Raw genomic sequence first — 25,331 nt, forward strand, 5'->3', positions numbered from 1 at the left:
CCATAAACAGTATATACAGTATTGCTTTACATGTGTTTCAGTGTCATATTTTATGGGTCATCCTGACACTTGAACTTTCTCTACAAAGATCATTGCACAGATGAAACCCACACACATTTAGTTCATTAATTTTTAACTGGCATTTGGTGTACAAATCACATTTTATTTAAACAATTCCCTCCAAGGGTTTATTAAAGATTTGGGCTATTACATTTTTGTTCTAAACCATATCACAGTAAACAACCTGGGACATGCTTCCCTGTGCATGTGCTTCCTTGGAGATGGAATTTCACATTGGTGATGCATATTTTCATTTGTCCAAGATATTGTCAAATTGTTGTCCAAAGTGGCTGCAAGAGGTATATTCTCTCCAGCTTGAATGAGGGATTCCATGTCTGTAAATTCTTCCCAGTAATCAATAGTTTTAGCCTTTTCAGTTGTTATAAAGCCGATTGAAATACTGTTCATCATTTCACTGTGCAAATAAAAGATAAGAGACTAGATCAGTGCCCAGAACACTTCTACATATGTGGAAATGTAACTGTGAGAGGACCCATGAGGAGACAGCAGACTCAACTCTGCCAAAATTGTGAGTTAAGCATAAGGTGTTTTACCACTTTTGCCATCTTTGTACATTTTTTATCATGATAGTGATTTAGCTATATTTAAGGACAGTGACACAGAGTGGTTAGCCTTCTACAGAAAACATTTGACAGATAAAATGCTATGTAGTTCATATTTGAATTCTTTCTCACAAGTAAACTTCTTGATTATATAGGTAAAAACAAACAAACCAAAACCCAGAAATTTTAAATGACGTATTCAAGATCTCTCAAGAAGAATTTTTTTTTCTTTTAAGAAAATAAATTTCAGAATGGTTGAAAGTTTGGCTGCAAAACATTTAAAAAAAACTAAGTGATACTTATGGGCTCCATCTCATGGGGTTTCCTCATGATTTTATGTGCAGCAGATGCCATTTATGACAATTTTTCTCTGAACTGAAGGCAAAAGCTGGACTATAAAAGATGCTAACTAAATATTAGTTGAATGAATAAATAAGTCAAAAGAACAAGTATATAAAAATCTCTTGGTGTGTGCATGAATTTGAAACATGCCCCCAGCAGATAAAAATGTCTGTCTTAAGGGAACCACATACCCAACCTATCCCCCAATTCTCTCCCCTTTTGCCTCTTAGTCCCTCCATGAGAAACTTAATTGCAGACTGACGCAAATAAGGGGGCAGTTAGTAAAGATGCTTCAAATACTGAATAAACAGAGTTTATGGAACAATTTTATAAATTAAAAGAGGGGACACAGGTTTTAAACATCATTAGGGATATAGATGGATAGACTATGTAAATTTTACGGATATTATCACTAACATGTACAGTACATCGCAGGATAAATTATATTCAAATTTTATGGAAATTGATGTAAAAATGTAGAAACAATGTCTTTTTAAATAACTTACCAATGAGATGACAACTAGAACATAAGCTAAAATCATTCTAAAAGTTGGCTGCATATTATTAAGTGCAGTTATTTTGAGAGGAATGAGTGATTAACTTTATTGATTAAAAGAAATGTTTTTCAGATAAAATACTAAGGCGTAAGAGTGCTAACGGTGGGTTTGAGAATGATAGTTATTTCATGAGATTTAGTAGAATGGGTTTATGTTGAAACCAGGAAAATGTCAGTGAACATGAAATTAACAAGAAATGAATAGATGGAGAAAGAGACTGCAATGAAAAGAGATATGGTGTGTGGCTTGAGAACCAGACAGTATTCTGGTAAACGCCTCCAGTCCTAATGTGACAAAAGAGACAATCACTTTCTTAACTCCTGTAATTTCTATGGCCATGATTCACTCAGATGGTGTCAGGGAGCAAGAATTTGCACCACAGTCCTCAATCTAAAGTCAAGCTTTGGAAGAGGAAATGAAGACTAACTTTCCCATATTTGGAAGTGACAAGTTTGGCGAGATGGCATAATACTTCTCTTGGAGGAGCTGTGAGTTTTCCACTAATCCTGGTTGTTACTCACCTGAAGGCCAACGCCTCCACCGGCACAGGGTCCCTTTTTACTTTCCTTGAAGATTCTTTTATTATAGAGCATTTATGTGTCGCATTCAAAGAGTTTGCCAAACATTTTATAATCGTTATTTACTGCTCTTTGTAACAACCTTAAGATACACTTCAGCCCTGCCCTGCCCTTTAAACTTCAGGAAGCAGCTGCTCTTGACACCCGGTACCAACCTTCCAAAGACTCCTCTTGAAATCTTTGGCTGGGGTACTGTTTAATCTAAATCAAAGTTAAGGTTTGGAAGTTTTCGTGGTCAGAAAGGAGAATAGATAATTTAGCTGTCTTTTGTACTTTTAGGATTACGATGATAGCAGATTTGTGAGAAAAGAAAATTCCTTTAAAATGAAAGGCTGTGTCTTGGACTCTGGCAATATCTCTCAGTTCTAAAATAAATAAGAAGATATTAAAAGTAAAGAAAAAAATATAAATACAAAAAGACTCATTGAAATTTATTTTTCAAACTGTTTGCTGAATGCAGTATAGAAAAGTATCAGGAACAGCCTGACCTGTGGTGGCACAGTGGATAAAGTGTCAACCTGGAAACGCTGAGGTCGCGGTTCAAAACCCTGGGCTTGCCTGGTCAAGGCACATATGGGAGTTGATGCTTTCTGCTCCTCCCCCCCTTCTCTCTCTCTCTCTCTCTCTCTCTCTCTCTCCCCTCTCTATAATGAATAAATAAAATCTTAAAAAAAAAAGAAAAAGAAAAGTATCAGGAACAGAACATTTTACACTAAAGGAATTAGAATTATAAACAGAAATGCCCAACATAGTTTATGCCTCTTAAATCTAATTCTTTTTAGCATTTAAAATGTATACCATATTTATAGTGTGACATTTATTAAAAATAGCATCAGGTAATTGTTTGATGTGGAAGAAATTCCATAAAGTAAATGTTTTAGTTATGCTTGAAAATTATGTTTCAGGCCATACCATGAAGGAAATTTATTAGGATAATTTAAAATATTGCTGATTTTCAATTTATATGTTGGAGAGAATGCTGTTTGTGATTCCAGCAAGCATGAGGGATAGTCTGTGGAGCAGAATTCTGGGAGAACTGGTACATACATGAATCATTTAAAGCTAGACTAAACTCGGGAACATTCCATCAGGAATTTCTTGCAAATGAGAATGAGTAAGACATCTTAGGAGTGGCCTTTTGCATTTGTGGGGCTATTTCCCAAGCTTTCTGCCCTAATTTGTCAGTCTTCTGATTGAAAAAGAAGCCCCAATGTGTGCTTGCTTTGCCAGTGCATATTTTATGTGATGTGTATATTATTATGTACACAATAAAATAGTATTTGTTAAAAAGAAAGGAAGATGAAATTGGTACACAAAAACAGATATTCAAAGAAACATACCAATAGTCAATTGATCTGAAGAATTTTTCTGAGAATATTTTACTTCATGTGAATAAGGAAGCAATTTGAAATAAGCTGGTCCTCTTCTATTCCCAAATCTCAAGGGAAAGGAGTACACATAGAATATTAAAATCCTCATGAAAATGACAAGAAACATGAAAGAAAAATTCAATTTTTTCACTCATTAGTCATTTTTACTTCATAAAATAATAGCTATTAGTGAAACAGAAACTTTTACTCATTTTTTCCCTTAACAATGCAACATGGAACTTATTAAAACATAAAGTACTTATCAAGTCATTTATTAGTAGTCATAGGTCTTTTTTATATTTTCTAACCAATTAGTCCCAGAGTAAACATAATTTCTGCCATTCAAGGGATGTTCCTCCCAACTATTTTTTTTTCTTTTAATTTTAGAAACTACAACTGGCTTATATGCACTGTAACGATGGTGATATTATTCTGCCAAGAGATAGCAGCATTCCTATAGAGTATAAGTAGAGCTGACACATTTATGGCATATATTTATAGGCTCCCAGACATAGTGCTTTGCCATCACAACAGTCAGAACTAGGAACAGAGCCCAAGAATTCAGCTTCTAGTTTCTTATTCTAACAACACTCTACCCCACTACACAAAAAGCCACCTTACCTTGTCAAGAAGAAAGGGTCTTCAGCTCCAGTAAATTGCAGGGCTATAATTTAAAAAGAAAGAAAGAAAGAGGAAAATAAAAGTAAGGCAACTTTCATTTAAAATGTTTAGGATTCTGGTAAGACATATTGCTTTTCTATCTTTGAATCCTGCTCAAAGTTTTTGTTGAAGTACTTTGCAGTTTTCCCTGAGTGCATAGAGAGAACTCACACAGTTTTCTCTCCCTCTTTCCCCTCCTCTGGCAGCCCCACACTTTCCCTCTGATCCTGCACTGTGGGGTAGTGGAAGGGGCAGTGTTCTTTCCAGAGGAGCAGGAAGTTGATATTGGAAGGGATGAATGGAGGGGCTGCAGGCAGCCAGTGCTGTCTGCTGCCCTGGGATTAGGCATCCTCTTGATAATCGGTTGAAATGCTCACATTTTGGCAATGGGTCATGTTTGTGTGTTCCATTACTATTAGACTTGACTTAATAGAAAATATTTCTTCAAAATATCTCAAAAAATAGTTTAAAAAATAGTTTTTCTTGATGACACAAACATTCAAATTCCTGTATAATCTGCTTTTATAATGAGACTGTAATTGAAGAATGAATGGAAGGTGTTGCTTTGTTGGGAGAAGAAACTTGGGTCTGTTGATGCTGTTCAGGTGTTGGAGTTCATCAAAATCAGATCAATTACTGAATGGTCTTTGCACAGGTATGCATGGCCATCAATGCTGTTCCCAGGGCTGTGAAACCTTCACCAAACAGGGAGAGGGCACATCAGCCCCGCTGTTCCATATCAGATGCAATCAGATTTTTTTTTGTCCCTGTGAATCTTGTTCCTGTTTCTTATTTAGTTTATAAAAGTTGGAGTTACCCAAGTAGAGTTTTCTGCACTATTTTCCTTTTGAAATATGTGTGTGTGTGTGTGTGTGTGTGTGTGTGTAATTTTTATTTTGTTTCTGTCATTGATGAAAGATAGTGGGGGGTTTTTTCTTGTCAGTATAGGATGCCTCAAACCATATTCTCCATAATATGCCATATTATTTGTTGGAATATAAAAGAGGTTAGGACATATATGTCTAATACATTACTTGAACAATTGTATGATTTTTTACCCAAGTCAGCCAGTGAATCAGTAAGTTCAGCAACAATGGCAATAAATCACTGATGTTGGGGGCTTTGGGACTCAGTCTTGGGGCCTCTTCTCTTCTCAGTCTCCATTCAATCCCTCTGTGACCTCGTCCAATCTCCTGTCCTGCCGAAGATGACCAAATTTATATCCCTAGCTCAGAACTCTCTTTGGAATTACAGACTCATATATTCAATGGCTTATAATATTTTGACTTAAAAGTCTCAGGGAAATTTAATTCTCAGCAAAATCCAACTTTGATTTGCTATCCAAATGTGCTCTACTGCAGATTGCTGCTTAGTCAACCAACAGCAACTTCCAGCTTCCAGCTGCTCTGGCAAAAACTTGGAAGTCATCCTTACCTCTTCTCTTTTCCTGGTTCCCCATATTCAGACTGTGAGGAGGCTGTTGACTTCATTCCACCAACTTTCCAGAATCCAGCTGCCCCTCACGTCTCCCCTGGATTACTACAGAGGGCCCCTCACCACCCTCCCTGCTTCAATCCCTACCCCCTTACGATCTCATCTTAACCCCACAGCCAAAATTGTCCTTTAGAACCTGAATCAAATGTCATGCCTCTGCTCACATATTTGCATCATTCTCTATTTGAATCAGAAATAAAAGCTACAGGGCCATTGGGTCCAATGAGACTCTTTGTGATCTGACTCCCCTTAATTATGTCTTGGAGCTCGTCTACTGCAACTTCTCCCCTCACTACTTGTCATCAGGTCCTTTCTGCAGTTCTTGGAATAATACCTGTTCTTTTTTAATGCATTTTGCACGTTTGTTCCCTCTTCCTGAAAATATCTCCATGGTCAATTCTCTCCTCTCTATCATCTTTGTTCAAAGTTTCCTTGACAATGAAGTCTATCCTGAAATTCCTCTTTGAAAAACACCCTCAACCCCACAGTCTCCATTACCTGTCCTACAGCCTTTTAAAAAAAATCACTGCTAATATATAATTTATCCATTTATTATTTTTCTGTATCTTATCTTTTTTTTTACCCTCACACCCTAATGCAGAATTTACAAGTAGAGATCTTTATCAGTTTTATTCTGCTGTATCCCAGTCACCTAGAACAGTGCATGGCATTCAGAGATGCTTAATACACTTATCCTGAATGAAGGATGTTTTAAATGTGTGTGGAGCTACAGAGATATGATAGAAAATAATCTATTTACAACACTTGAAACTAAGGAAGAGAGAAGGGAATCCCAAATGAAAAGTCACAAGAGCAAAATCTGCAGAACTTCTCATTAGATAGGGTACCAAGAGCCATGAAAGAATTGGGAGGGATTTAGAATAAATAAGAGGATCCCAGATAATATTTAAGTCACTACTCTCCTTTTGCAGGTGATGAAGCCTTACCTAGGTGAGGTAGCAGCTAGTTCCCTGAGAATCCCTTGTAAGCCTAATGCGAATATTAATAGAGTGGGGATGGGTGAGAAAGCTACTCTCTGGTTCTCCCATCCCTGAGCCTTTGTAAGTCAGTTCCTTGTACTTAGATGCCCTTCCCCTGTCTTTTTACCTCATCGACTTGACTTAGACATTTCCTTGGGGTCTTAGTGTGCATATCGCTTCCTGGAGCTTCTTTCCAAACCTCTCCCTCTCTCATAAGACTGGCTTCCTCTGCTCAGTGCTCCTGTAACTCTTTACTTTCTCATCAGATTAGCTTTGGAAGTCTTTCTTCCTGACCAGTCTGAAAATTCCTCAGGGCAAAGAATATCTTTGTCCTGTTCCCAGCTAGACTCCTAACACCCAGCAGCCGAGGAATGTTTGTGGGATGAATTACTGTCAACCACACCCTAATCCAGGCTATGTTAACAATTATCATCTACAGAGAACCTGGGATCTGACACTGGCAGGTCTCAGATTTCCCAGTCAGACTGTCTCCCAGTCCCACTGTACCTAATACCTTTATTCACAGAACAATGACTGACTCATCAGGAATATTTTGGAGAAGAGAAAGGGGTCTAAAAACTAGAGTCCTCTCGCTTTGTGTAATTATTTAGTTGGCACATTTTATAGGATATAAAATTTCATAGTTCTTTTCCTGCTTATCAAGAGCTCAGAGCCCTGTTGGGGGAAAGTTAGTCACATTTATTTATAACATTGAAACAAGTGGTTTCAGAGAGACATATTAATGCGACCATGGCAGCCTTGCACTTGGGTGGAAGGCTCAAGAACTGTCTTAGGAGACAGTTTGGCACATAAGTAAGGGAAGCCATACATGGAGGAGGCTCCGCTTATTCATGTGTAGCCTGTTTCTGTATATTTAAGTGGGGGGAATATTCTATGACACATAAATTATATGAAGTTCAAATTTCAGTCTCCATAAATAAATTCTATTGGAACACAGCCACACCCATTCATTTACATCCAACAGCAGGGTATCTGCAACTATATGGTTATAGTTTAAAATCTGAAAATACGCATTATTTGCTCCTTTACAGAAAAAAAAATTGTTGAGCCCTGAGTTAGAGAAAACAGCATGTATAAAGCTTTACCTGCATGCTATTCATCTTGATTCCAGTGTAAGGTAGGTGTGTGTGTGTGTGTGTGTGTGTGTGTAGTAGAGGGGTATACATGTGTGAAAAGGGATGGGCATGTCAGAAAATGAGTTTGGAGAGAGAGAAAGAGTGTAGTCTTGAACAGACTTTGTGCTGCACGCTGAAGCTCTGTGGCTCTCTCCAGGCCTGGGGGGCTGACACGGAGGGAAGAAGGAGAGGGACCAGCTCAGACTTCTGTGCCAGCTGCCGAACCACTCGGTCATTTCTCTCTCTGTGGGGCTGCCTGATGGGTAGAAATCTTGAGACTTTAAGACACTTGATAATTAATTCTGTCAGTGTCTTTCAATTTTCCCACTTTTTATGCCTCCACCAACACTGTATAGTCAACCTACAATACTTATTTATTTTCCCTCTGTCCTTTCAAGAAATTCTTTAGAAACTATTATCTTATTATTAAGATTACTTCACTCATGTTAGGAGGATATAGATGGAATTCTTAGAGTTTTCACGGAAAAAAATGCTGCGTTTAAGTTATGATACAGCTGTAATTAAAAATAGAAATAAAATGGGTGATTACTGATTACAGAAGTCCTGTTAACATGGAACTGGTAAGAAAAACAGAAGTTGACTTTGGGAGTTCACTTTGTTTATAAAGTCAAAACAAATTTTGACCTTATTAAAGGAACTAAAATAAAAGAGTGCTTCATGTGAGGACATTCAGAAGAACTCACAAATACATTCCAGAAAAAAGGAGCTTTGAAGATGTCTAAAGCCCAGAGCACACTGGTGACTGATTAGAACCTTTCTGTTCACTTACCTCTCCTTCCTCCGCAGCTCACTCCAGAGCAGGGAGAATCAAAGGCAACCAGGTGGGACAAAGGTAGGACAGGAAAAAAAAAAAGAGGAAAGATTTATTCTTGTAAATCATAGTAATCATTTTACACAGAAGATAGCTTTCTTGATCTTGTTTTGAAACAAGAAGTTAAAAAGTTTTTTGTTTTTTTTTAACACCACAAAATAAATTGCATGGTTAATATTAGAAAAAAAAAGTCATGAAGATGTATCCTCCAAAAAAAGTCCTTTCATGGTGATCGCTGAGATTTGGTAGCAAAGGGAAACCCACCACGCTTGCAATTTGGTGATAATTGGATCTCAGTTGTGCGGTAGTTTATCCTGTCAGGGTCATACTTATGTTGTTAAAGAAAGGAAATGAAAAGTACTAACCAGAAAGTCACTCAAAGTACATTAAGGTCACGACAGAAACTAATAACAAGGAAATTCACAGCTTAAGCCAACCTCCCCTCCATGGACTCAAAGGAACATCTAAGGCAGGCTGTTAGGAAGACACCCTGGTGGGCCCAGGTACTGGAAGCCAGCCTTAACCATACATTTCCTTGTTTTCATTAGCTTGAGTTACAAACTAGACAATTTTTTGAATGCCCTTTTTGATAAGTGAACTTCCAAAGTGAACTTCTGTTTTTCTTACCAGTTCCATGGTAACAGGACTTTCTGTAATCAGTAATCACCCATTTTATTTCTATTTTATGTAATTTCACAATGAAAGACAAACTGATCCATTATCTCATAATTACCTATCTTGTCCTGTAGAACAATACTTTCTTTGTGGAACAAAACATTCTTCCTAAGGATTTAGTAAAACTTGTCGAGCAGGTTCCCCTCAATAGCAGAAAGCAACTCAAACAGTAGCTCTCAGTTGGAATCTCAAATATTCATTTTCACATACAAGTAGGTAAACATGAAGTATGTGACCAGCAACCTTTTTTTATTTTGAACACTCAAAGGTAGCGAGAAATTGCTGTCTGACGGTAAAACAAAAATACTTCAAGTGTTTAGTGATCAGTGAACACAGGGAAGGAAACTCGGTGCTGGGAATTTTAGGAAAGAAATGAGCTGCAGGAGTCTGCAGCCCACAAAACGGCATGTTCATCTCACTGTCATTCAAGGCAACCTGGAAAATAACCTGTGACCAGAAGGGCTTGAGCCTTTGGCACTCGTTTACAAACAAACAAAATGACTTAAAAACTAGTGTATGAATATTATTGAATTTACTTGTCAACTAAACACTGACGTTACATGATTTATTTTTTAATAACCCAATGAGTATGCAATTTTTTTCAACTGTCTTCACTGACATCAGTGAAATTGAGAAGAAATGCTCCCTATGTTATAATACTCTGTCTTTGAAATGATATATTTGACTATTAAATAAAAAAAAAGGAATAGTTAGATAAAAAGTAAAAGTTTAAGGTAAAATTCCTCAGCTTTTTAAAACATAAACATAACATTTGATCAATATCACTAAATGCTAGTGCCTCTTATCCTTGAAGCTTCTTCAAGTCAACAGTCCTCCTGGGATATCGCCTTTCTGTAGCAACATGCTGAGTAAAAACTGAGTGTCTAAGCCAAGATGAAATTCTAGCGCCCCAATATTTGCATAGGTAAACATTTTCAAATTCATATTCTACATGCATGCTAAACCCCTTGGTGTTTATAAATGTTTTTGTGATGAGTCTTCAAGTTTTTGTTGGACAGATCTGTAAAACCTACCATTAGAAATGGGGTGTTAGAAAGTTCTAAATAAGAGCAACAATGAGAATATCATTCAATTAGCTTTTAAAACGATGCTTAGCTCTTAAAATGAAATGATAAAAAACAACAACAACAACAAATTCTTTAGACAAAAGAATTTGTAATTTTAATTTTACCTATCTTCAGAGTCATACCCCAAACTTGTCAGGATTATTTGACTTCGCAGCTGGGGAGTCACTGGCTAAGTGCACCATCCTGGAGGGATATGATGATTTTTTTTTTCTTTCTGAGGCAGCCTCAACCAAACTTGTCAATGTGCCTTCAAGTCTAGAATATGATAGTGAGTGCACACGCAGTGAATTAAAACAGCAGTATGCAGACTCATCTAATTATATTCAACTCACCCTAAAAAAAATCCAAGTTCTAAATATTGGAAAAAATATAAGAACTTTCTAACAAGGTGTATTTTAGCTGTAGCAAATTAAAAGACTCTCTTTAAAGTTCATATTACTTCAATGCATATGAATTTCACTGCACAAATAAGTTATAGAATTTATCTGAATCATTTCTTGAATGAAACCATGAATATCAGTCATTTCAAAGATTAAGTTGTTTTCCATGGTACCAATGAGAACAGCTGTTATTTTATATTCCCTGTTACTTTCACAAATGTTTATTTTGGTTCTATTCAGATAAAACCCCTTAATTTAGTGACCCAAGATATGGACCAGTTTTAGTGCTTTTATCTGACTCATGGAGGTTTTTCAAAGAAGTTGTACTAGTTTGAGAGAAGAATCAAGAAACTCAGTATTTACATTGTCACTAATCCTTCCCATTGCACATGCTTAAAATTTTCCCTTTGACAAAAAAAAAAAATATTTCTCTCTATCATTCTGCAGCATATTGTGTAAAACATGGATTATTTATTCTTTCATCAAGTATTTATTGAGCACTTACTCTGTGCCAGGTATTTTGCTAATGCAAGGAACCCAAAGAAAGCTAATATATTCACTATGAAAGAGCTTAGAGTGCACCTGCATAGGCTAATATGTATATTATTTATGAACTATTATGCATATTTTTAGGTATAAGAAACTTTGTGAAATAGCATAGTGTCTTTATAAAGAAGACTTTTAAAAATTTTTATTTAAAGATTACATTTAATGGAGTGACGTTGATCAATACGAGTACATAGGTTTCAGGTAAACATTTCTATAGCATTTGAATTGTTGATTATATTGTGTGCCCATCACTCAAAGTCAAATCCTTTTTTGTCACTGTATATTTATCCCTCTTTACTCCCCCCACCTCCCCAGGTCTCATTTCTATGTCCCACCTACAGTGAAATCATATAGTTCTTAACTTTTTCTGATTTACTTATTTCAGTCAGTATAATTTTCTCAAGGTCCATTCATGTTGTTGTAAATGGCAATATGACATCATTTCTTATGATCGAGTAGTAGTTCATTGTATATATATATGTACCACATCTTCTTAATCAAATCCACTATCAAAGGATACTTTGGTTGTTTCCATGTTTTGGCCATTGTAAATAATGCTGCAGACAATAGGGTTGCATGTGCCTTTGTGTATCAATGTTTTCAAGTTTTGGGATAGATACCCAGTAGAAAGATTGCTAGGTCATATGCAGTAGAGGGATTCAAATCATTTAACAATCTGTTCTCTGCTCTAATGACCGTTTTAAGTATAAAAATAACAATATACTGAAAGGTAGCTTATTATTTCATGCATTCAAAACTTACATAAGAACAATAAAGAGATACACAAAACTAGACTATATTATAACAAAGAGTTTTAAAATACTAATGAAAAATATTAAATAATACCTGACAAAAACCAAACCATTATTTAAGATATTTCCATATTGCTTCTTGGTTGATGTCCTCACTTGCAATTTTTTTTTCAGCTATGGACGGATTGAACCTTGCTACAGGTGCTTAGAATATGCTGTTGAGCAGATGTACTGTTGAGCAGTTTGGTTCACCAAACTCAACCAAATATTAAGTATGGGTCTGACAAACCGGTGTGAACTGGCTGAATCCCACCACTGGTCATATGGTAGTTCTATTCTTAATTTTTTGAGGAACTATCATACTTTCTTCATAATAGCTGTACTGGTTTACATTCCCACTAGCAGTGAATAATGGTTCCTTTTTCTCCGTAGCCTCTCCGACACTTGTTACTACCTGTTTTGTTGATAACAGTCAGTCTAACAAATATGAGGTGATATATCTTTGTAGTTTTGATTTGTATTTCTCTAAAAGCTAGTGAAGATGAACATCTTTTTATATATGTATTTGTTGTCTGTATGTCTCCATGGGAGAGGTGCCTGTTCAAGTCTTCTTCCCATTTTTTAATTGGATTTTTTGCTTGTTTGTTGCTGAGCTTTGTGAGTTCTTCATATATTTTGGATATTAACCCCCTATTGCAGCTATTGTTTATAAATATTGTCTCCTATTTAATGGCTGCCTTTTTGTTTTGTTGTAAGTTCTTTTTTTCTATGCAGCAGTTTTTTAGTTTGACAAAGTCCCATTTATTTATTTTTGTCTTTACTTCCGATTCCTTTGGGGTCAAATTCATAAAATGTTCTCTACAGACAAGGTCCATAAGTTTAGTCTCTGTGTTTTCTTCTATGAAATTAATTGTTTCAGATTTTATACTTAGGTCTTTGATCCATTTTGAATTATATTTTGTACAGGGGACAAGGTGTAGTCAAGTTTTGTTCTTTTGCATGTGGCTTTCCAATTTTCCCAGAAATATTTATTGAAGAAGCTTTCTTTTCTCTATTGTGTGTTTTGGGCTCCTTTGTCGAAGATTATTTGTCCATATATGTGTGGTTTTGTTTTATAATGCAATTTTCCCTTACATCTAATAAAGTGGATGTTGTCAGGTAAGTCATCATTGTTGATGATAGAGATTCCAGTGGTGTTAATGATAAGGTAGTGGTTCCAAAACTAGATTTTCAATGTGAATGAAAAAATATAACTTATAGATTAGTGAGTAACAACGTATTAGATAGAGATAAAGAACTGTGGAAAAGAGATGTACAGAAGCCCTGAACAATCACAATGGTATCTGAAATAGATGTGATTGTATTTTAAGGCAACTGAAACCATTATCAGTCATCAGCAGAGAGAATAAATTGGCACCCTTACTTTTTAATATATCTCCTAAAAACTCAATCAAGTGTTTTTCTTATAGTAATGGTAAGTTCAGTTACTAGCTTAAAGGGTCAACTATTGATTAATGTCTTTGAAAATGTAAGTTTAGAGCAGCATGTTGGGGGATCAGCTTTGAGAGGCATATGAGAAAGTTGGTTCTGAATTCAAAAAAAAGCTCTACACTTCAGGATATGAGTGTTGATCTCAGGAGGAAAAACCTTGGCTGGGCACAACTTCACATGTGTTGGCTTGATATTCCAACTATTTTAACTGAAACCTATTAGAGTCTGTTATGTCTATGACCATGGTTTTATGGAAGATGGCAATTGTCTCAGGTATCAAATATCAGACCCCTAAAATTTACCTTTTTAGTAATAATAACAGTAATATCTCACCTTTTAATCATGATCTTACAATGGCTGTGTATTAGAAGTAAAGACTTTATAAACATTATTTGAACCTTAAACAGTCATGCATGGTTGGTATAATTTTTATTTTGCCAATTAAGAATTTGAATTTTAGAGAGATATACAATATATCTAAGATTCCACAGTTCCAAAGTGTCAGAATTGGTGTTAAATCCAAGTATCTCTAAAACCTGTGTTTTCAATATTATTATTTCATATTACCAATGATGAGATAAACCTTATGGCATAAACTACATGGCTAAATATTTTTAGACATAAAGTTCTCCATTTCTGATATTTTCTTATGTTGTGAGGAAAAGTCAGTAGTAACAATAAACCATTTTAAAGCATCAAATGGGTTTTGCTGTATATAGTAGAAAGACTGGAGGTGTCCTGATTCATAGGGTAATCATTATTCATAGTTGCACTTAGAGATTCTGTTTGTTGATGCATATCTAGGAAATGTGGTAGCAAACCAAGGGTAGACCAATTTGTTTATCGTGGAATTGTTGATACAGAAGGGCAGATGAAAGAGCAGAGGTGAAACTCCTGAGCAAAGGTGTTTAGCTATTTATTTACTGGTCTAATACCTTTGTCAAATCTTTGTCCTGAGTGTGTGATTTCTTGATGATAACTCGTGAACTGCTGTAAAATGCTTTCAGAGCCAGAGATCAAAAGAACTGTGTTAGAACTGATAATGCTGTTGCTGCATTTGAAGTTATAAACACTTATTTTCTATATTGTTGTCCTTCCCTGATATTGTAGAGACTTCATTTATCATAGTTACCTTTGGATGATGTTTACTATGAATTGATATATAGTTATTAAGTTTTTACTGTCACATAAATATTTTCATTTACTCAAAGAGGGACTGTATATAAATCAGAAGTGAATAAAATAATGATTTTAGTGGATATAATTTATTAGTATTATGACTTTAATTAACTTGTTTGTAATAACAGATATGTGACTTATCCATGGTTCTATCTAACAAATATGTATATTAGTCAGTGTTTGATCATCTTGAACATTTTCAATGTATTAGACAATAATCCTAATTGAGTGAATTCTAGTACTTCTATATCCATAAAAAAAGAGACACAAAGAAATTTTTAATTATGTTTACTCATATTATATATAATTTATTGTATGGCTTGTAATGTGAGCTTCTCAGCTCTATTTAGCTATATTTTAAATACAATAAAATTTTTTTATATCCAGTTTGGTAAATTTTAGTAATTGATGCAATCATGTAACCACCACCAATTCAAAATATAGAACATTTTCATTATCCTAAAGAGTTTCTCATGCTCCCAGCCTCAGAAAACCATTCATTTGCACTGATTGATATATATATATATATAAAATATATATATATATTTTATATATATATATAAAACTTCTGTCATTATTTGGGAAATTTATATAAATGGAATTATATGAGATATAGCCTGTACTTGTGAGAATTCTCCAGAAGAACAAGAATAATAAAATTCTTTCTGTCTATCTATCATCTATCTATCTATCTATCATCTATCTAATCTATCTATTTATATATCTTTATTTTAAGAAATTAACTCATTTGATTATGAGGATGGGAAGGTCTAAAATTTGCAAGGTAGGTAGGCAGGTTAGAAGGTCCAGCAAAAGTTAAGTTGATGTTGCAGTCTTAAGTCCAAACGGAGTCTGGATGCAGAATTATTTTTAAGGCCTTAAAATGTTTGAATGAGGCCCATCACAATATGTAGGATCAACTGTTTTATTTAAATATTCTTGATTTAAATGTTAATCACATTTTAAAAAATACACTTACTGCAATGGTTAGACTGGTGCTTGATCTAACACCTGTGCATCATAGCCCAGCCAAGTTGATATAAAAATTAGTTTTCATAAGTAAATCAGAAAAAACCAGGAACTGTATTATTCCATACGTAGGTGGGACATAATAGTGAAACTAAGAGACATTGATAAGAGTGTGGTGGTTACGGGGGGGAGGGGGGAATGGGAGAGGGAAAGGGGGTGGGGAGGGGCACAAAGAAAACAAGATAGAAGGTGACAGAGGACAATCTGACTTTGGGTGGTGGGTATGCAACATAATTAAACGACAAGATAACCTGGACTTGTTATCTTTGAATATATGTATCCTGATTTATTGATGTCATCCCATTAAAAAAATAAAATTATTAAAAAAAAATTAGTTTTCACACAGCCTTTTTGTGTTTGGTTTTATTCATTCCACGTGATGTTTGAGATTGTACTACTAACACTTATTTCTCTATTTTATAGAATGACTGTACTACAGTTATGTATATATCTATCTGTTGAACATTTGGGTTCTTTCCAGTTTTTATTTAATATGAAAAATGCTGCTATAAAATATAACAATTAGATGGCTCCTAAAGTGACTTCTGAAGTCACATTAAAATGTAATCAATTTTACTCCACAAATTGATTCAGAGAGATGGCTAATATTTATTTGTTCTTTAGCATTTACAGAGTATGTTTGCATTTGTTGAGATATTTAATTTCTATCATATAGTTATGCTAATAATAAACATGCCAAATAGTGTTTTTTGTATATGTTTTTATATAGACTATCTTATTTAAAATGAACAATTCTGTGATTTAAGTATTTTTTAGCTTCATTTTATGAGAAAAAAAATGAAAGTTAAGGATATAAAAGTGTGACTTTTGTATCTAGTGTGACATCTTGACTAAGATGACTATTATAGGAAGTTACAGAGCTGGAATTTGGACTAAGTAGTTCTGACTCCAAGGACAATTAACCCTCTTCCACGGGTATCCCTCAAAATGATAAAATCACAATAAAGCATTGGAAAGAGTCATGGTCAAAGCTCAATCAACCTGATGAGTTAATTTCTCTGATTTAAAAAGAATGCAAAAGGTTAATCAATCATGCTAAATTTTAGGGATGGAAAAATATAGTCTTTTCTAAGGCAGGTGCTGAAATCTCCATTTTACAAATAAGGAAAAGTGAGAATCACTGAGATTAACTTCTTTGCTTCAAATACCATTGCTTACAACTGGTTGAGTTTGGTATTTATTTCAGAGAAATGGAAACTTATTTCACACATAGACCTGTTCATAAGACTTTTCTTTTTTTATGCGAATGACAAAGATAAGGAAGCAGGTTCTGGAATGGATCTGTTCTTTTAAAAAACAAAATATGTAATTTATAGAGCTTTCTTTGTAATAGCCCAAACCTGGAAACAACCCAGAAGTCCTTTAGTGGGTGAAACGGAGGTACCTGCTAGGCAGCAGTCAATACTAGACAACAGTAAAAGGTAACCCACACATTCCTGACACAACAACCTGGATGACTTTCCAGAGAGAGAGGCGGAGTGAAAAACAGCCAACCTTAAAAGGTTATAATGCTATATTATTTATAAACGGGGGATGGCAAAAGTAGGTTTACAGTTATTTGTATGAAAAACAATACAATAATTAATAAATAATAATACAGGAATTAACTCTGTGTTTTGAATACTCACAATTATAAAATTACTTTTGCTCTACCCTGTAATATAATTGAAATGAGAAAATTATAGAAATGGAGAGCAGATTAGTGGTTGCCAAGCATTAAATAAAACGGTGGTGGGGAGGGGAGTGGGTGTGGTTCTAAAAGGAATCCATCAATGGTAAAAATACTCTGTGTCTTGACTCTATTAATGTCTCAAAATAAACATTTTAATTAAAAAAAAGAATTAATGTCTGTGTGACTACAAAGGGAATTCTCTAATCCGGGGAAGGGTCAAAACCCCTTTCTATAAAGAGCCAGGTTATAAATATTTTAGGCTTTGTAAAATTTTAGGCTGTGAGTCAAAATTCAGAATGTCATCTAGTTCTTGTGTACTGTATTATCTCTGTCAAAACAACTCACCTGTGTGGTTGGTTGTAGCATAAAAACAGCTATATCTAACAGATAAGCAAATGGCATGGCAGTGTTCTAATAAATCTTTATTTGTAAAAACAAGTGGATTTAGCCCATACACTATAGTTTACCAACATCCGCTCTAAACTTTGCTTTACTATTCCTCTTATTAAGGATTAGGGAAGAGATCTCTTTTTGAAGTTTATTTTTAAGTTATTGGATAAGTAAAGGGTTTCAAGTTAATGGTTTATTTAAAATTTTTGATCAAATACCATTGAATAAAATTCCATTTTAGTGCCTGCTGCTTATGAAAATGTGAGACAATGGGAAAGTGTTTCATGTTAGATAATGCTGGTACACTAAGACCTCAGAACACTGAATTAACTGAACAGTGAGAATGATAGTTAAAACATGAAAAACAAAGCCAGATCACGTGATAACCATTAATTTTCATTAAAAAAAAAAGAAAATATGTTGGTCTCTGACATATCTGACATATTTAAATCTCTGGTTTATATTTTTATTCTGTGAATAGTACATCAAGCCATTTATATGAGTTTGCTATAACAAATTACCACAAACTTAGTGACTTCAAAAAAAATTACTGTCTTGTAGTTCCAGAGGTCAAGAATCTCACTGGTCTAAAGTCAAAGTATATGCAGGGCTATGTTGCTTTTGGAAGCTCAAGGGAAGAAACAGTTCCTTGTCTTTTTCAGCTTTACAGGCTGCCCACATCCCTTGGGTCATGCAGCCTTCTTCTCCTCGGTATTTACTTCTGCTTCTGTTTTCAAATCTCCTCTGATTTTGATCTCCTGCCTCTCCATTATAGGGACTTTTATAATTACATTGGGCCCGCCTGGGTAAGGAAGGGTCATTTTCTCATCTCAAAATCCTTAATTATATATGCAAAATACCTTTTTCCATGGAAGATACCATATTCACCATTTCTGTAGACTAGGGCATTTTGTGGGGAGTATATTCTGTCCACCACACCAGTGATGATGAGCGATGGGGGTGAGAGGAAGACCGTTTTAACAGGACTATGTTCCTACAGAGGCAGATAGCATCCTTCAGTTTGGGGAAGTCTGCTTAGTAAGCAGTCCTGTAATTTCTCACAGGAAAATATTGCATTTCCAAGGCCTCTCCACCATCTCTCTGCTGAGCTTATATGAAGTGGCAGCCACACTGACTTCATTTGCGTTTGAGAGTTTATCAGTATGCTGGCATTCTCCTTGTCTCTTTTAGCCAAGTAATTTGTACCATTCAAAATGTAGCTATTGTTAAGGAAATGATTTAAAGATGATTCAAATGTTGGTGGTATTTAGCACCTACTGAAAGGATTTGTTAAATTTTCTCTTCTTACTGTATTGCATGGAAATATCTAAAGGCTCCCTTTCAGAAGAATTTATATTAAAATACCCTATATTCTGAAGGCTGTAGTATCAAACTTTGCAGGTATTATTTATTCACTCTTGTAATTGTTGAACAACACTGTGTTGTTGGTTTATCAATATTAGATCTTTCAGCATTTTACGGAGAACACCAGGTAAGGATTTTTTTTACCATAAAAAAAAATAACTATTATGCCCTGGCTGATTGGCTCAGTGGTAGAGTGTCGGCTTGGCGTGTGTAAGTCCCAGGTTTGATTCCCGGGCAGGGGACACAGAAGAAATGCTCATCTGCTTCTCCACCCTTCCCCCTCTCCTTCCACTCTATCTCACTCTTCCCCTCCCACAGCCAGGGCTCCACTGAAGCAAAGTTGGCCTGGATGCTGAGGATGGCTCTATGGCCTCCACCTCAGGCGCTAGAATGGCTTCGGGAGATGGAGCAACGCCCCAGATGGGCAGAGCATCGCCCCCTACTGGGATTGCTAGGTGGATCCCGGTCGGGCGCATGCAGGAGTCTGTCTCTCTACCTCCACGCTTCTCACTTCAGAAAAATACAAAAAAACACAAACAAACAAAAAACTATTAGATGATGCTAGCTTAGTCTATACCAGGGGATTTCCAAGCAAACAGAGTGATATTCTTTGCACAGGGTCATTTAGATAAAGAGAAAGCAATGTGATGCGCTGAACTCTGATTCTGAAGGCATCCCAGGGGAAATTCTGGCAACTTTGTGGGAAATAACCATCTATACTAGTATTCTGTTGAGATCTGAAAAGATGGGTAAGCATCTCGCCACTGCACTGAAGGAATCAAAGAGGACAGCAACAAACCTAATGTTCTGTATTACAATGTAGCAATTGCTTCTTTGAATCATACTGGCTGGACTGTAAGTGTGGTGGCTGGAGTTGAATTAGAGAGTCAGATTGATTTCTCAAATAGGTTACAGCAGTATCTTGTAGCTCTGTCTTTGGCTGCAGTGAGTGTGAATAATGGAATCCTATTTTGAAAGCATCAGGCTTCAGATATTTCCATATGTAGTTAATCACTGGCTGTAATACATAGACTGATGAGTAATTTTCCAACTTTAAAATTCCTTCAGAGAAGGATATCCCCCAACTTAAACACCAGGAAGCAAGATTTAAGTCAGATTTAAGAGCTGGCTGATGGTAAGGGTTATTAAGCACTGAAACCAGTTATTGAAAGAGATGGTGAAGTCTTCTCTGGAAGTCTTTAATAATGGTTTAGGTGTCATCTTCCTTGAAGGCAAAGGGGTTTTTTTGTGTGTTAAATTTGCATATTATGGATTTCAGGACATCTTTGAGAAAGTCCTTAAGAAACTCATTGGGGCAAAGTAGATATATAAGGACATCTTTTATGTACTATAGCTCTATGTGCCTTTAACAGCTAGTCATAATTTAAAGATGAGCTATCCCATAGCTATCTTTTTAGTGTAGAGAAGCTGTAAGAGAAGACACAAAAGGTCAATTTTAGACATTCTCAAGAAATTTTGAGGTGCCAGGTATTAAATCTATAGTGAAGAAACAAGGACATTCAGAAATAATTCAATGACTGTCTGACCCGTGGTGGCGCAGTGGATCAAGTGTTTACCCCAATGCTGAGGTCCATGGTTAGAAACCCTGAGGTTGCTGGCCCTGAGCTCAGCCTTGTCAGCACTGGGTCACTGGCTTGAACTGGGGGTCATCCACATGATCTCAAAGCCAGCCAACTTGAGCCCAGAAGCTACTGGAATGAAAAGCCCAAGGTTTCTAGTTGAACAAGGGGACTCTGGCTCACCCTGGCAAGGCATGTCGGAGAAAGCAATCAGTGTACAACTAGTGAAAGCAACTACAAGTTGATGCTTCTCATCCTTTCTATCTTTCTCATCTCAAAAAATAAAAATGAAAAATAAAGAAATAAATTGCTTAATGTCTAGACTCTACAGCAATCCTTAGTTCTGGGACCTATTCATACTCAATGTTAAACTAGAAAATCTCAATGAGATAAAGACAGAAGCTTCATTAGTTATGTTGAGATATAAGCTCTCTTGCTTGTAGAAAAGGTGTGGTCTACTGAAGAAGAACACAGTTACAAGTTTTTCAACCCATACGTGCATAATTATATAGGAATGTCAGGCCAGTGTGAAGGAACATGTTGTTTTTGAATCTGAAGCATATTGGTCTATTAAACATTATCCAGAGGAGGGAACAGTTTCTCTTAAAGGAAAGGGTTCTGACTGAGGACTGTCTTTCTAAAACAGTTATTCAGAGTGAGAGGTTCCTTTTTTCTGTTTTCCAGTGTTTACTGTTTCGTGGATCTTCCTTTGGTTTGCTTTAGTCAGATGTTTATCTTTAAGTACTTCACGTGTCAGTGGTGGAGTCTATTGGCCTTATGTGTCTTTCATTCTTGATTAGATCCCACCCTTGAAGCCAGGTGCTATTTCACATTTTTGTTAATGACTTGAATCAAACTAAAGAGGCTCATGCTAACTTTAGTGGATAGAAGAAATCTGGGCATAGTTGATACAGTGGAGGGCTGTATCAGGAGGCTGAACAGATGCTTATGTAGGTAAAAATATAGGTCAGAAACAAAAGTATGAAATTTAATGTCATTAAGGGTAATGTAGAATTCAACTTTTAACAATTAGTTACATGATATTAAAGCTCGTGCCCTGGCTGAATAGCTTCATTGGTTAGTGTCCTCCTGGAGTGCAGAGATTAGCAGTTTGATCCCCAGACAGGGAACAAATATTTCTGTCTCTCCTTCCTTTCTTCTCTAAACAAACAAACAAACAAACAAATAAACAAACAGACAAATAAATAAAGCTCTCATTACAGTTTCTTCTGTGAGGTCAATACAATAGGCATCAAATAAAGAAATGACCCTTATCTGATGCTAAGTGCATCCCTTCAAACAAAACAGAAGAGTTCCTAAGTGATTGACAATTAAGTGATCAATATAGATATATCATATTTACAGAAAGATTAACTATAGGTTTCCTAAGACTTTATTTTATATTTATTTATTTATATAATATTTTAGAGAGAGGGAGACAGAAAGGGGGAAAAGAAGAAAGATGAGAAGCATCAACCTGTAGTTGCTTCGCTTTTATTGTTTATTGATTGTTTCTCACACATGCGTTAACGGGGGTGAAGGGCTCAAGCCCAGCCAGTGACTCCTTGTTCAAATCAGCAACCTTGGGCTCAAACAAGTGACCTTTGAACTCAAGCCAGAGGCCGTGGATCCTGGGGATTTCCACATTCAAAATGGCAACACCATGCTCAAGCTGACAAGTCAGTGCTCAAGCCTCTGAACCCATGCTGGGGATGGCAAACTCAGGGTTTTTCAAACTGGGGCTCTCAGAGTTCTGGGGAGTGGTGGGATTCATCCGGAACACTCTGGTTTGGCAGAACCCATGCCTAAATTTTTGTTGAGTTTGGTGAACTGGTTGTTAAAATGGCACTTGTAATCAGGGTTCTCTCTATGGTGGGTGCCTGGGCAGCCGCCCAATGTGGAAATCACAAATTTATATTTCTTACTCTTATTTTAATGTTCATCTGCATAACAGTGTATTCTAAGTGCTTATAGTAATGTTCATTACATCTATAGTTGAAAAAAATTGCGAGTGAGGATGCCAATCAAGAAACAATATGAAAATATCTTAATGGTTTTATTGTTTCTTTTTTCAGGTATTATTTTCTATTTTTCATTAATATTTTAACACTTTTATAACATCATCTAGTTTTGTGTACCTCTTTTATTGTTCTTATTTAAGTATTAACTTCATGAAATAATAAACTACTTTTTGGTATTATTGATTTTTTTAGACTTAAAATAGTCATTAGGGCAGAGAACGGGGTTTTAAATTTTCTGAATCACACCACTGATTCTGGGCCACTGCTCAGCTCACTGTGCTCCCCCTGGTCATGCTTTAAGACATTTTTTTATGTTTGTCCTTTTTCCTCTCCAGTAGTATCTATTTGCATTTACCAAGAGAGTTTCTTCGTTTATTTGTTCTTCCCTGAATCTATTGCGATTTTGTGTATTTTCTTTATAGACATACTATTATCATATGGAGTTTAGCTCTCTCTCTCTCTCTCTCTCATCATTAAATTATATAATAGCCCAATTCAACCTCAGAATTCTATCTTACAACCTTAACCCTGAAAGAAAATTTTCCCCTATGAAGAATTATCTAGACTTTATTTAAATCTAGTACTCATAATTTTTTCAGTTATGCACACTATTATATGTTCACTTTAAACATAGGTGACACTAATAATTGCATTTAGTTCCTGAATTGTACTACAATATTTTACACTTGTTGACATGTATCTTTATAATGACCTTACATTATATGATTGATTCAGTGAGGAATATAATAGAGGATATTTATATTTTAAGGAATATAAAATTAACATCATTAATGTTAATTATTTATACTCCTCAAATACACACACACACAGACACACGTGCACACACACACACACACACACACACATAGATGTGTATGTATATATATTATTCAGTGAAAGGAAGGGTGGCAGAGACAGACTCCCGCATGTACCCTGACCGGGATTCACCTGGCAAGCCCACTAGGGGGCAATTCTCTGCCCATCTGGGATGTTGCTCTGTGGCTTAGCAACTGAGCTCTTTTTAAAGCCATGGAGCCATCCTCAGGACCCGGGGCCAACTTGCTCCAATTGAATCATAGTTACAATAGGGGAAGAGAAGGAGAGAAAGAAGTGAGAGGGGGGAGGGGTGGAGAAGCAGATGGGCACTTCTCCTTTGTACCCTGACCGGGAATCAAACCCAGGACATCCACACACCGGGCTGATGCTCTATCACTGAGCCAACCAGCCAGGGCCCTCAAATTTTGTTAACTCATATATTGCTAAAAAACAGTTTGGTGAAATATAATATTTGATAGAGAAGAGAAAAAAATGATTCTAAACAGAATCATCTGTTTATCACAATATTCTGAAACTTGATATAACATGACCTTGTTTCTAGAAAATTAGACTTAAGTGATAGCCATCTTTGGAAAATAACAAAACTTGCCACGAATGTGATAATTACAAAGACATGTGTTGGTTTGTGTAAGTAATATGTTGTAATCATTGTAACTCTTTGTAGACTGTTACTGGGGTGCTTATAAATAAACAAAGAGTGTTATACAAGAGCTCTGGCTTATAGGCTTAAAATTTAGCACTTACTCAACAAAATTTGGACATAAGTATTGACAACAGGAAAGAATTGTCTCGTTGCTAGGTTATTGCTACAGAAGATATGTGAAGTTAGGTTTTTTTTGTTTTTTAAAGATAAATCACTTGAAATCTGAAGAAGGAAATCATTACTATATACACATATGCTTATGTAAAAAGCAAAGAGGGAAATGGAGAAAAATGAGAAGTGGTTTAGGAGCATATAAAACCAAAAAAAGAAAAAAAAATCCATTTTGATTGATTATAGTAGACCTGATTCCAGTTTAATCCATGGTTTAAATACTCCAGCCTGGACTGGATCTGGATGGCTAAGGCTGTGCCAAGCCTTGAGGAGTCATGGAGTGTGAGGATTTGTGCTAGTCATTCTGGATGTGGGGATAAATGAGACAACATTCCTCGCAGAGAACACAATAAGCTATAGAGTATTAGGCACCCATTACAGCTGCAACGAGATGGGTGAGCACAGAGAGCTCATTAAAACCCAGGAATGGGACCACCCATCTCAACCCAGACGGTTCAGAGGGGACATACCAGGGAAACTGATGAATCATGTGGAAATTGAATTCTAAAGAGCCTTAAGAGTGAAGAGGGGTTATATAAGAGAGATGGGCGCTCATGGAAGAGAATAGCCTGCAAAATAACACAGAGGTGAGCAGAAATGTGAATGTTCATGGGACTTCAAATTAGATATGAATTGTGCGATCAGAAAAATAATGGTCACACAAAGAAACCTAGGAATATGTCAGCTAACATGGCAAAGAGGGTGAAGATTGTAGGTGAAATTAAAGCTTCTAATCAGCCGACATTACTAGAGGAAGATTCTGGGTTATCTTGGTAAATTCAATGTCATAACAAGCATCCTTAAAGGTGAAAGCAGGAGGCAGAAGAGGAGGAAAGAACAATAAGGTGAGAGAAAGGCTCAGTCTACTGTTAGCTTTGAAGACAGATGAAGTGGCCACGAGCCATGGACTGTGGGA

The 25,331-nt window shown here is 35.9% G+C and overlaps 1 long non-coding RNA gene across 1 annotated transcript; it reads right to left on the bottom strand.

Moving 5' to 3' along the window:
- Window positions 1-217: 217 nt before the first annotated feature.
- Window positions 218-4,306, bottom strand: LOC136309595 (uncharacterized). Its single transcript, XR_010726310.1, has 3 exons — window positions 4,092-4,306; window positions 3,441-3,538; window positions 218-475 (listed from the first exon to the last, which is right to left on the bottom strand). It is a non-coding gene; the product is annotated as an uncharacterized lncRNA (long non-coding RNA).
- Between the last annotated feature and the right edge of the window lie 21,025 nt (window positions 4,307-25,331).

The sequence above is a fragment of the Saccopteryx bilineata genome, chromosome 6 (genome assembly GCF_036850765.1).
Source record: "Saccopteryx bilineata isolate mSacBil1 chromosome 6, mSacBil1_pri_phased_curated, whole genome shotgun sequence".
Classification (NCBI taxonomy): domain Eukaryota; kingdom Metazoa; phylum Chordata; class Mammalia; order Chiroptera; family Emballonuridae; genus Saccopteryx; species Saccopteryx bilineata.